Source organism: Rhamphochromis sp. 'chilingali' (assembly GCF_963969265.1).
Source record: "Rhamphochromis sp. 'chilingali' genome assembly, chromosome: 11".
Taxonomy (NCBI): domain Eukaryota; kingdom Metazoa; phylum Chordata; class Actinopteri; order Cichliformes; family Cichlidae; genus Rhamphochromis; species Rhamphochromis sp. 'chilingali'.
Window position 1 is genome coordinate 10765582 of NC_137938.1, and position 12222 is coordinate 10777803.

A 12222-nucleotide genomic window follows, 5' to 3' on the forward strand; every position below is an offset into this window, starting at 1 on the left:
TATTTAGGCGTACCTGAAAGCTCCAGACCAGCAAACTGCAAAAACATCTGATTTTATAGATGTGCTCACACTTACTGATGATCAGTTAAATCAAGTGCATTTGATTTGAGTGTACCTGGCAGCTACTTGCCCTTTCAATTCCTAAAAGTCCATCCATCCATTCTCTTCCAGCAGGGGGCTTGAGCCTATCCCAACAGAGTACACACTGTGGCAGGGCTTGCACAGAGAGACACACAACCACTCACACTCATACCTATGGTCCGTTTAGAAGCACCAATTAACCTAACTCCACTAACTTCATATATTTGGACTGTGGGAGGAAGCCAGAGTGAACATCCAAACTTCACATGGAAAGATGTTGGCGTTAAACTCAAGACCTTCTTGCTTTCAGGTAACGGTTCTAACAGCCACACAACAATGCTGCCCAGAACTCATTCAAATTACTGTACATACCATGTGACACAAGAATCGGATGAATTCTAATTAGAAGTTAATAAAAATGAAACACATGCACCAAGAATGTAGAATGTAAATCATTTTTAAAATCATTTTGAATGCTTAATCACTGCACAGCCCCCTGGTTACTATGCTTCTCTCTCTCATTGCTGTTGTTGTTGCCTCCGTTTGACCTTTCTCTCGTTTCCTAATGTTCGTGTTGCCCCCTCTTTCCCTTTCTCTCGCTCCCTCTATCTAGGTGTGTTTCCACATTCCTGCATCTCTGGCCAATTAAACAGCCACACTTGAGATTCATCAGCTCATCAAGACTTAGCAGTATTTAACCCCTGGCTCTCTTTATCGTTCCCTACTGGATTGTTCAGGTCTGCACTACACCACACCACACCACACCACACCACACCTGTAACTATAAAGTTATCGTCTTCTTCTCCTTGTGCTCTTTTTGACCTCTAAGCTATCCATTTTTCCATCTCAATTTCTTCTTCTCCTCCAGCCACCAGTTCTGCCTCACCCCACCATCCACCTTCTACTCTCACCGGATAAAACCTGCCCTCTCCGCTGTCCACTTTGCTCTCGGCTAACTGTACCAGCCACACCTCTGTTCTCCAGTCTCCGCTCACCTGCCCCCACCTGCTTCCTCTCTCCCAGGGCTAAAATTCTAAGTAAAATCAATACTCCAAAAGCCTTGTTGCAAATGTGAATTTTTTACCCTCTGAGTTCTGCTATTCCATCCAAGCTCTTTTCTTTGACTGGATCTGTGTGTCCTGAGCGCCCATGATCCGGTAACTCTAATAGTGCTGTAGAATGACATGCACTAGCTAGTCTTCTCTTCTGGCTTTCCAGGTACCCTTTCCACTGAGCTGATCAAAAGTTCGTAAGAATACAATTAATTTCAGATTAAACTTCAATTTCACAGAAGATGAGTTCTGTTTAAATAAATGCATGTCAAAATTAGACTATATACACTTTGATAGCAATAACTAGTGTGAATTGTTGGTTAATACAGAGGGTCTTGACATCAGCCACCGGCTGACGGAGATTCTTATTAGCCACAGTCTCAGGCAATGACCTTTTCATTCTCATCTAATGAAGTAAATTTCTCACCATTTTTCTGCATCCATCTCTAGGATTATGTATGCAGTAGCCTCTGCTCGAGCTTATCTGAATGTAAATGATTCTTTTGATTAATGGATATTTCGACTGTTTCAATTTTCAATACATGAAAGCAAACAAATACAATTTAGAAAGCAAGGTTTTTGCTTTTTTTAGACTTTACCTGATACCACTCTTGTTAATGTTTGTTCCGCTTTCCTGCAGGAAAGCAGTCATTAAAGTACAGAGAATGAAAAAACCTGACATAAATCCCATGTTGATATATGTCAGGTTAAGCCCAATTTAGCACAGTCAATTTACCATGCTGTCATTCAGCATGCTTCACAACGGTTTCATTAAAAGTATCATTTTCTCTCCCCGTGTGTTTTAGCTCAGAATTTTAACCAGCATCTTTCCTCCATGCCAGTCAAAGCTGCAGCAGCGAGATTACACGGACAACAGCGCTGAAGGTGCAAATAAAATATTTACACCATCAAAGCCTTTCACGCACCATTTATTACAGCGCTGATTCTAATTGACGCAGGATGACGAGCCCACAAAAAGAAATATGAAAATACTGCGATTTGTGAGCGCTTGCGTGTGTGTCTGGAGGGAGGGTGGTCTACTTGGCCCCGGGGCAGATACACAGTAAGAGCAGTGATTGACATTACCTTACAACTGAGGCCTGGCTGAAACAATATCCGCTAATGTGCGTGCAGCGCTGCACTAATTTCCAGCTGCCGCCGTGACCTTCTTTGGAAACAAGGTTGGAAAAATCCTTCTTTTCCTCACCACCTTCCAAATTTTGCGCACATTTCTGCACGCACTGCATGCACCGACATCGTAAACGCATGTTGTAAAGAAGCACACTGAAGCCATATCAGACTTGAGCTACAGGGAATTAAACCAGTACTCCGGCTATTAATTGAGTAAGGACAAGGACGGATTGTGATAATGAATGGAAATATTTGCACTGATGGATAGTTCACCTAAAACTGGCTTAATTTGCTCCAACTAGACCCAAGTGCAATTGTTGAGTGTGAATGAAAGCCCACATGGGTGTAACCAATTAATTTTTGCAATTTTGGTGACCAACTTGCTTTGTTGCTTTGTCTTCTTCACCTCCCACCCTACCCCTTCTTTCTGTCACACTCTGCCTTTCCATATAGGCTGAGTGCTTAAGCACCTTAGTGCCTTCAGGAACAGAGGGGAAACTGTCTTGGCAAGCATATCCATTCCTAATCATATATATGTGTGTGTACATGGGTCCTCATGCCAGCTCCGTCCAAGCATTTAGTTTGGTGGCCCTTGTGCCTGCATTCAGTGATTGTGGCGTTTTTATCTGCACTCACGCACAGACGCAGACTTGCACACACACCCCATTGTCGCTGCAAAGCAAACTGGGAATTCACAGCCTGGCGTGTGAGCGAGAGATTGGCTCTATTGAGCGTCTTGGTGGTTTGCCAGTTCTGATTCAGTGTGTTTCTTTGTGTGTCTCTGGTTTTGTGTCTTCGTGTTTGATGGACCTACATACATCTTTGACTTTGAACGGTTAAGGGTGTTTGTAATCACCAGTGGGACGGGAGACCAAAGTCAATATTTTAGCTCCACACTTTCATTGTTCTTGAAAGCACTTTAATAAGCACACAGAGACACGGCAGCGCCGCAGTATTACTTGGTGTTAAAAGCTGTTATTAGTTTGGAGACAGTTTTAATGTCCCTAAACATGCCAAGTGTGTGCTGTTTGCACAACAGGAAGTGGATAAAATCATTTAGTTTATCTGTCTGAAACTAAAAAAAAAAGAGAAGATTTTTGTTAAGTCATCGTGAACTTGTCTGCATAGTCGTGAAATCTTGTCGATGAAATAAAATCTCTCCACACAAAAGCCCTGTCAAAATGAAGTCTATTTAGGAGTTCATGATGTCATTTATGTTCAACTTGTTCCAGCTTCTGGATACTTAATGAAAAGCTTCTCATTGAACTGCTGGACTGCTCATAGCTGCTTTTTTTTTTCTTCTTCTGAGAGAGAGAGAGAGCACTTCACTCAGGTAAGTTTGCTCAGATAAGAGCTACGCTGTAGATCTTGGCAAGCTTACAACTCACTTTTACCGTGGGAAGGGTCAAAAAAGTAACTCCGAGAAACTTTGCTAATTGCGGTAATGTGCCACATTTAGCAGGTTTTAGTTTAATGAACCGTCTGAGTTGAATATTTTTCATCAAACAGCAGGAACGTGCATAATATCTTTTTAAACAGGAATTTGAAAAAAGAAAAAAACAGAAGAGAAAAACAGAGAGATCACCTTGAGGTCTCGTGGCTGTTTTCCTCTTGCTAATGTTTGATTAGAGTACTTCACTTGGCTTCCAAGAAACTTTTAATGATGTTGTCATGGAAATAACTGTACATTGCCTGAGACTCCTGAGGGCTGGTTTGTTGCCATGGTGAAATGTTCCTGCGGCGTTGTCCACGCATGAAACAATGCTCATTTACATAACTACATTGTTAATGTTTATTGGCAATATTCTCACATGTGTGAAAGAAGAATGCTGAATTAAGGGTGTTTTTTAAGAGTAGAGATATGTAGATATATCATATCTGCTAAGCCAGTGGTTCCCAAACTTTTTTTGCTGGGCCCCCCTTTGTTTTACAAGAAAAATGTCACGCCCCCCCTTGCACTCACACATCCTCCATCCATGCACACCCACATTTAGTAGATAGATAGATATAATTTTATTTCGAACATGCAAATATAATTGAAATAACAACAGAAAAAAAAAATTAAAAATCATCAAGTTTTCATGTATATATCTATGTCTACAGAACGCGTGTGCTCGAAAAGGAGTAGGATGAAGTTTACACTTTTCTTGCTCCTACCCCCTTATTTCAAATTTCATTGCTTACAAATCCATATCCAGGATTCAACATTATTTGATCATATATGGTTAACTATGTACAAGTCTAACACATTGAACATACACAAATAAAACCATTTTCAGCACGTAAACCAGAACAACAACAAACTACATTTTTACATAAACGAATCACTCTGTCTATAACAGCTGCTTAACCTCTGAGCTTATTTTCTATCTATGTGACAAACACCTTAATGAACACTTAAGGTTGGGTTACTCAGACCTTGATCTATAAAAAATGAGGACACAATGAGACAACTCAGTCACTGAGAGGAAGATTTCATATATTCATACAATTTATTATTTTTGAACAATCGTGTGAACTTTTGTATTGATGTACTTGTCTTGATTTCATCTGTAGAGGTGTTCCACACACTAACTCCTCTGACATTGTACATTTGTCCTTACTACTGGCTTGCTGAACATAAGGATTCCTCTCAGGTCATGAGTATTTGGTCTTATTTGGAACAAGTTCTGAATGTAGTGGGGCAAAGATTTATTCGCTGCTTTGTACATTGTTTGCGCAGTTCTGAGGTCAACCAAATCTTTAAATTTGAGAATATTTAATTTGATAAAAAGTGGATTTGATGGTTCTCTTGAAGTAGCTTTATTTATCATCCTTATTGCTCTTTTTTGCAGAATGTAAACAATTAAGCAAATACAAGTAATCTGCAATAAATTACAGGTGGTAATAAAATAAACTACTAACTCTTTTACGCTACGTCCACACCTACACGGGTATTTTTGAAAACGCAGCTGTTTCTATGAGTTTGGACCTTTCGTTCACACGTAAACAGCGTTTCGAATCACCGAAAACGGAGATTGTTTTAAAACTCAGTTTTTGCGTTTACGTGTGGACGAGGAATACAGTTCGTCACGCAACATCAAAGGTATGCGCCTTTATTCACGTCACGCTGTGCGCCATGTTATTGTTTACATGAGATGAATTGCAGAATGGCAGATAGAGACAAAATACTGTTAATCTGACTATCTTCAGGTTTTACATGCTTACATATACATATGCAGTTCCTGTCCCTCCATTTAGAAAGGCAGAGGCGTCACGGTGTAATTATTTTACATGTAGTTGTTTTTTTTCTGTGTAATAGTATTCAACATTGCTATCAATACATTTTTCAAAAATGCCTCTCTGTGCAAAATGGGTTTAAAAACATAAACAGCTGTAGGATACTGTTTGTCCATGATTTGAACTGGGGGAACAAATCGTGGCAGGATCAGACTGATATTATTTGTATCCCGCTGTAACTTTACTGTATAAAGAGCTAACATCTCCAAAATGTCAGGAGTAGTTAGTCATTACAACAAGTGTTTGTGAACTAAAAATCAAGAATGTGGGATACTGTTTGTCAGTGATTTGAAGAGCCCAGCGCTGCTCCCGACGCAGGGAAAACTAATTCTGTTGCAGAGACCTACCTTGGCACTTGTGCAGGTGAAGTCAAAAGGAAGATATGCTTCACCATATTTTCTAGTCTTTGGCTTAAAATGAAGTTGGTTTGGAAACATATTCAGCGATGCTTCATCTCTTGCGTTTCTGTGGGCGCCCCGTGCTAGCAGTGTCCAAGCGTTTTGTTTTTTTTCCCCCCCTTTTCATACCGCGCCCCCCCAGGGGGCGGGCCCCACACTTTGGGCAGGTCTGTGCTAAGCGATCATGAAGATGGCTTTACCTGAATAAGTGTACATATTAGTCTATTTACTGCTGTTTCAACTTGCATAGTGGACAAAGTGTCAGAACAAATATTGGTGAGGTCAAGAACTCAGCCCAGTCTGACCAATTAAATTTACATGAAATTGAATTACATTTACATGAAGAAATTAAACTCTTCTCAAACCGATTGGAAAAAGAAAATTTACTTGAATAAACCAATACCAGAAAAAAAACTTATACACTGTAGATCGATATAAAGGTCCAGAGATCCAGCCATGGTGGGTTTCTCCACACATCCTCCAGGCTATGACTCAAGTGGTCACTGTAGAACAGGCTGCATGCTTTCACCCTCACTGACAGACCAGAAACTTTCTCCGCATTTCTGTGTGAAACATCCCTTCAGGCCGCTCTAAACGCAAAGTCTTTTATCACTCTCGGCTCTGTATCAAGTCAATCTGTCAGGGTATCTGGGTCTGAGTGACCCAGGGACCCTGACCAGTAATGAACTTGTATTATAATATATGTATTTTTGGTATTGCTGTCCCTCGTTCTCCCTGCTTGTAGATATATGTGTGTGGATGCAGGTGTGCTGTAAGCACTCGTTTACAGGCATCTTCAGGCCTGGTGGGTGTGGCCCTGGGAGGTGATTGGCCACACCTGAAGACCGTGACACACCTGCAGCTGATCAGGCCTCGTCGGAGGAGGTACTTGAGAGTGTGGTGGAGCTCTCTCCGACGCTGGATCATTGCGTGGCTTCACGTTAGTCTCTCGACCAGTTCCTAGTTTAAGTCTGCTGCATTATTGTGTGTCTGACTGCTGCTTCTCTCTTATGTCCCCAGGAGTAGCGGGGAGACGAGAGGACAGCGAGCACGGGGTGCTCATCACGGAGAAGCGGAGACAGGAGTATTAGCACTGGGAAGAGGACACGTCACAGGAGTCGGTAGAGCACGGGGATTTATTGTCATGTTTTTCCATCACTGTAAATAAACGCACTGCTAAGCACACAGAGCTCCACGCCTGGGTCCTCCTTCCCTACACCCCCACAGTTTGCCCTGCCAAGCCGTGAAACAATCTGAGCGGAGATCAGTTCAGGCTCAGAAGCTCCACCCACCCGCTGGTGAAAACTTTTGTTTGCATGAGGCAGCCAATGAGAAGTAGAAAAACTGCCTAAATAAAGAAGGGACAGGAGCTAAAAAATGTTTCCCCACACAGATGAACTGAGAGCAATAACCATCATCCAGCAAAAGGTGAATAAGGATACTGAAAACTACTCTGGTATATTAAAAATAACTACAATAGGGCAGCCTCTCTCTTCTGCCTTACTTTTTAAAATTATATATCATCCCCCTTTTCACCTCATTAGGTTTTTTTTTTGCTTTTCTCCCTCTGTCATATCTCTCACTCATCTCTGCTTCCCACTGTTGCCAAATGGTTGCTACTAGGTTGTGTAGGGCGTTCGTAGTTCAGGGCGATCGTAGTTCAGGGCGATCGTGGCTCAAGAGTTGGCAGTTTGTCTTGTAATTGGAAGGTTGCCGGTTCGAGCCCCGGGTTAGACAGTCTCGATCGTTGTGTCTTTGGGCAAGACACTTCACCTACCGCCTACTGGTGATGGCCAGAGGGGCCAATGGCGCAATATGGCAGCCTCGCTTCTGTCAGTCTGCCCCAGGGCAGCTGTGGCTACAACTTTAGCTTGCCAGTGTGTGAATGTGAGAGTGAATGAATAGTGGAATTGTGAAGCCCTTTGAGGGTCTCGAAAAGCGCTATATAAATGCAGTCCATTATTATTGTGCTTTTTGGGATTGTTGTAGGGTCTTTGCCTTAGAATATAAATATAAGGCACATTGATGCAACTGTTATTGTGAATTGGCACTGTACTGATACAATAGAACTGAACTGATGTTATGGACATTCACTGGTGAAAAAAGAAGGTAAACTCACCTGTCCTCCATTCCCCATTCGGTGCACATATAGCAGAAGACAAACTCAAATCATATCCAAACATATTCATACATCTAAAGGACTTTCACTGATAAAAGGGAGTTGTTATTTAATAGACACCTCTTCACCTCATAGTGCAAGTGTCTGGGTTGAGGGAGAAGAGCACTGACAGGTTGAAAATGACTTAATATCACAGCTAATTACATGCATGTGCAAGGCTTTCATGCCATATTTTGAAGTTATTTTTTTCTTTCTGAGCTGAACATAGCTTTTGCTGACAGTTTGCAAGGCAGGCGGTCTGCAAAACAACAATCACACATACGGAGTTGAGAAGTCATTCGCAGGGCAGCCTCGCAGCAAGAGGAGTCAGAACTACAAAATGAACAGAAAAGGAAAAACAATAATGGCATTCAAGTTCCCTGAAGACATTTTCGTCACATTTTCCTGTCATGTGGGTGTGGGGGTGGGGGTTCACCTTTTGCTCTTTTTCTCTCTTTATCACTCTTCTTTCTCTTTTGTTCATTTCCTCCTCATGTTTCGTCCTCTCCTCCCTGCTCTTTTCATTTTCTCTTCTTTTTCCTAGCCACCCTCCTCCTGTCGTTGACAGCTCCAGTTAATTTAATGTCAGCTCTGCCAGGCTCGCCTCAGCGCTGTGAAACAGATCTGAGCGCAGGAAAGTGCGAGAGTGGAAGAAAAAACAGAGGCGAAAGGGGAGCAGGAAAATAAGAGATAAAAACTACTTCAAAACTTAAACTTACCAATAAATAGATAATGACGATCAAATAAAGAAGTCGTACTGTCAGAGCTGATACATGGGAGTTTGCCTTCCCACAATCCTTTGCCTCTTGCACGGGAGGCAATTACAATTTCACAGGTTGAAAATTAAAATTCCCTGTAGTGTGTGTTTGCGTGTGTGTGTGTATTCCATGAGATAGAGCAGGCTGTCAAAGTGATTTCAAGCTGTTTAAAGCCTAAGCTTGCAAAAAGGATCCTCGTGCAGCAAAGGGAGGAAAAGAATCTAAATCTCCTCTCCCCTCCTTTTTAAAAAGAAAACTAATTCCTTGAATATTAATTGCCTGGCTGGGTCTTGACGATCGGCTTATTTGTTTGTGATGAGGCTGCAAAAGAAAAGTACTCATAATCCCTGTCTCTTTCTCTCTCTCTCTCGCTTCTCATGCTGTCTACTGCTTGCATTAATCTTTGCGCTCTCCAAATCTTTTTCTTTTTCCTCATATTTTTTTTTTTTTTACCCTTTCTCCATCTTCCTCTTTCTTGGAACATGTTAGTTATTTGTATAATATTTTGCTCCTTAGATAAAACTATAAGCATTTTAGAGTTGGTGTCATCAGATATTGAAGTTCTAATATCTAATTTCTGGTCCTGCTTTATTTACATCCCTGAAGATTTATGGCCCATGTCAGGTTTCATTTTCAAGCCCCAGAGTGTGGCGTGATTTATTCCCATTATAATAGTATCTCCACTTTCCAGTCCCTCTCTCTGATTCCTTACAGCATTCTGTGCAGGCTACATGAGCTATATAATCTCTCTGAGTGTCTGTATCAGTCATCAGTGTTTATGGGTTATCACCCTTTATTCATCCAAGAAAGTCAATGGAGCACACTTGTTTTCATTACAGCAGCACCCTGGCAAATGTTAATACCTGGGAACAACTAACTGCAGCTGCATACACCCAGTGTTCTCTCAGCTGCTCTGCTGGGCCTGAAGTCTAGATTCCTTGCTCAAGGGCACTGTGGCTGGGAAAGAAGGAAGGAAGAAACCCCTACAGGAATATTTAGCTTGATTTATGTGTGAGCTCTTTGATTGAATAGGAACCACTCCAGGAATTTAAAAGGTATGAGGTCAGCACTCGGTAAAGCAATACTTGAGTTGATCATGATTTCATGAAAAAAACAGCAATCAGACATAAATGGTTTTGTCACACTCAAGTAAAAATATGATGAAAGAATTGCATTGATTTTTTTTTTTTGCATTCAGCGACTGATCGGAAGCAGTTTCTGTAACCAAACCTCCGGGCGACCAACCCTTTGAATGCAGGGCAACTGCACAGGTCGCCTGGTGGGAGGCAACCTGTCTCCAAATAATCACAATCACTGATTGATTGCAATCCTTCTCAGACAGAATGGTGAAGCAAATAATTTCTGTCTAATGTATAGATGGAGACAGACTGGCAACATGTTGCAGTCACTCTGAATCAGTCAGAGTAACTCAGCACAACTCCTCTGCAATGAGACTCTTTCCATTAGGTCACTTAAGAGGTTGCTGAGTGGTTGCATCCTGGTTATAGTGCCTATATAAAAGCATGAATACTGGGCATCTTGAATCAACTGATCAGCTTTAACTACGTCACTATTTCTGGAGGAATCTTTAAGTTTCTGCTTCAGATCTTGTAGGTTTTGGCCAGACTCTGTAAGTTTTTAGTGAATATCTGCGTATGTTGACAGCAGGATATTTGTGATTTTGCAGACTAATCACAGTTAATCACTGTATCATCACAAACAGATTGTGTGTAATTGCAAACTGGACACCAATGAGTTACAAACTGATAGCAAACTGATTAAATGTTATTGCCGTCTTGATGCACCAAAGTCGCTTTGAAGACAGCAACTAATTGAGCGGTTGAGGACCAGGTCTCCGTCTTCAAACCAACAATTTCAAAGGCAACAGAATCACAACTTCATTGCAAACGATGCCTTTTTTACTTTTACGCATCGTTTTCTCCCCGGTTTGTCCTCATATCCAAACTGAGACGGTGTTTTCACTCAACAAAAACGCAGTGTTTTGAAAACGCTCTTGAAAACGTTTGAAAACGGTGCTTTCGCGTCGCAGTGTGGACAGCGAAAACGGAGACTTTTTCAAAGCAATGACACATTTTAGTCATGTGATGCAGTCAAGTGACCAATTAAACTAAGATAGCAGAGGGCATTATACAGCAGTTGTTTTGTTTGCTCTCAATTTTGACATCCCTGTCAAAGATTAATAGTTTGTACATGCTTCAGATAGCTTTTCTTCAAATTCTTTAATTCTCACTCGCCTTTGCAACTTTGTACCTTTGTGTTACTCGCAGCAACAACTCCACCTCATTGTTAGTCCATTTAAAAAACTCGGTGCTTTTCCTCGACATTTGCCGCGACGTTTCAAAGAGCCGGAAAGTAAATAAACAGCAGGCAGAAATGAGGCAGGTCGAATCGTCTTGTTTCACGCAAGATCATAGAGTTTGAAGCATCTTTTTAAGTGACTTAGATAAATTTTGTCATCCATAGCGATAAACAGCACATGGATGTGTGTGATAGCTTTTCTGTGTATGTGCAGAGGTCCAGACAAACCACAAACTCAAACTAATTCACTTCCTCTTCTCCTGGCCTCCGGCTGTTTGCTGCTGCCTCTGCACATGCACTGAACTATCTGACTCTAACTGCAAAGTTTACTCTGAAATTAAGTTTCAGCTTGAACAGATGTGTTATTGTGCACTGACGTGAATTTCCATTTTCACTTTATACACATCCATACCACCTCTTTCACTTCACATTGTAGCTGAATGCAAAGAACACATTCTAGCAGCCCAGGGTGCAACTGTAGGGCAGGATTCACACTTTGTCACTGTTGTGGAGATAAGACGAGCCAAACCTGTTACAAAGCAAACAGGTTTTCTCTCTGCAGGGGCAGATAGAAATCCCAGAGCAGCTGGGAGCAGAGTGATTACAGGCTGCTTTGAGCAGCAAGCAGAAATTACTGTGGCTCCTCTCCACTCACATACTCTTTTCGTTTTATGTAGACTTGGGACTTGAGCAAGGTTGACTAGGTCACACCTTTTGGCAGAGCTCTGCTCATTCATTTTCAACTACATTTATTTAGCTGTACTCAAGATCTAAAACAGTTTAAGTCCTCTTCTCTAGCCTGTAGGGCTTTTTTAGCAGAGTGGATGTTACACCGGTGGATTTAGGAAGGGCCTTTTGAAGGACATTCTCAAAAACCAGCTGCACTGAGATGAAAAGACAAACTTTTTTCTCTTTCCTTTTCTTTTTTTAGAGTTCAGCACCAGACACAAAATCTGTAGCACAAACTTTTTGACTTTGGAAAATTAATGATGGTGACTCGGTTTCCCCTTCTTAGTTTACCATTTAAATAAACTCACACCTCCTCT

The 12222-nt window shown here is 41.5% G+C and overlaps 1 long non-coding RNA gene across 1 annotated transcript; it reads left to right on the top strand.

The window, feature by feature from the left end:
• The first annotated feature begins 271 nt into the window (after window positions 1-271).
• LOC308405684 lies at window positions 272-1128 on the top strand. The gene is made up of 3 exons (XR_013973381.1): window positions 272-391; window positions 695-818; window positions 950-1128. It is a non-coding gene; the product is annotated as an uncharacterized lncRNA (long non-coding RNA).
• Window positions 1129-12222: the final 11094 nt, after the last annotated feature.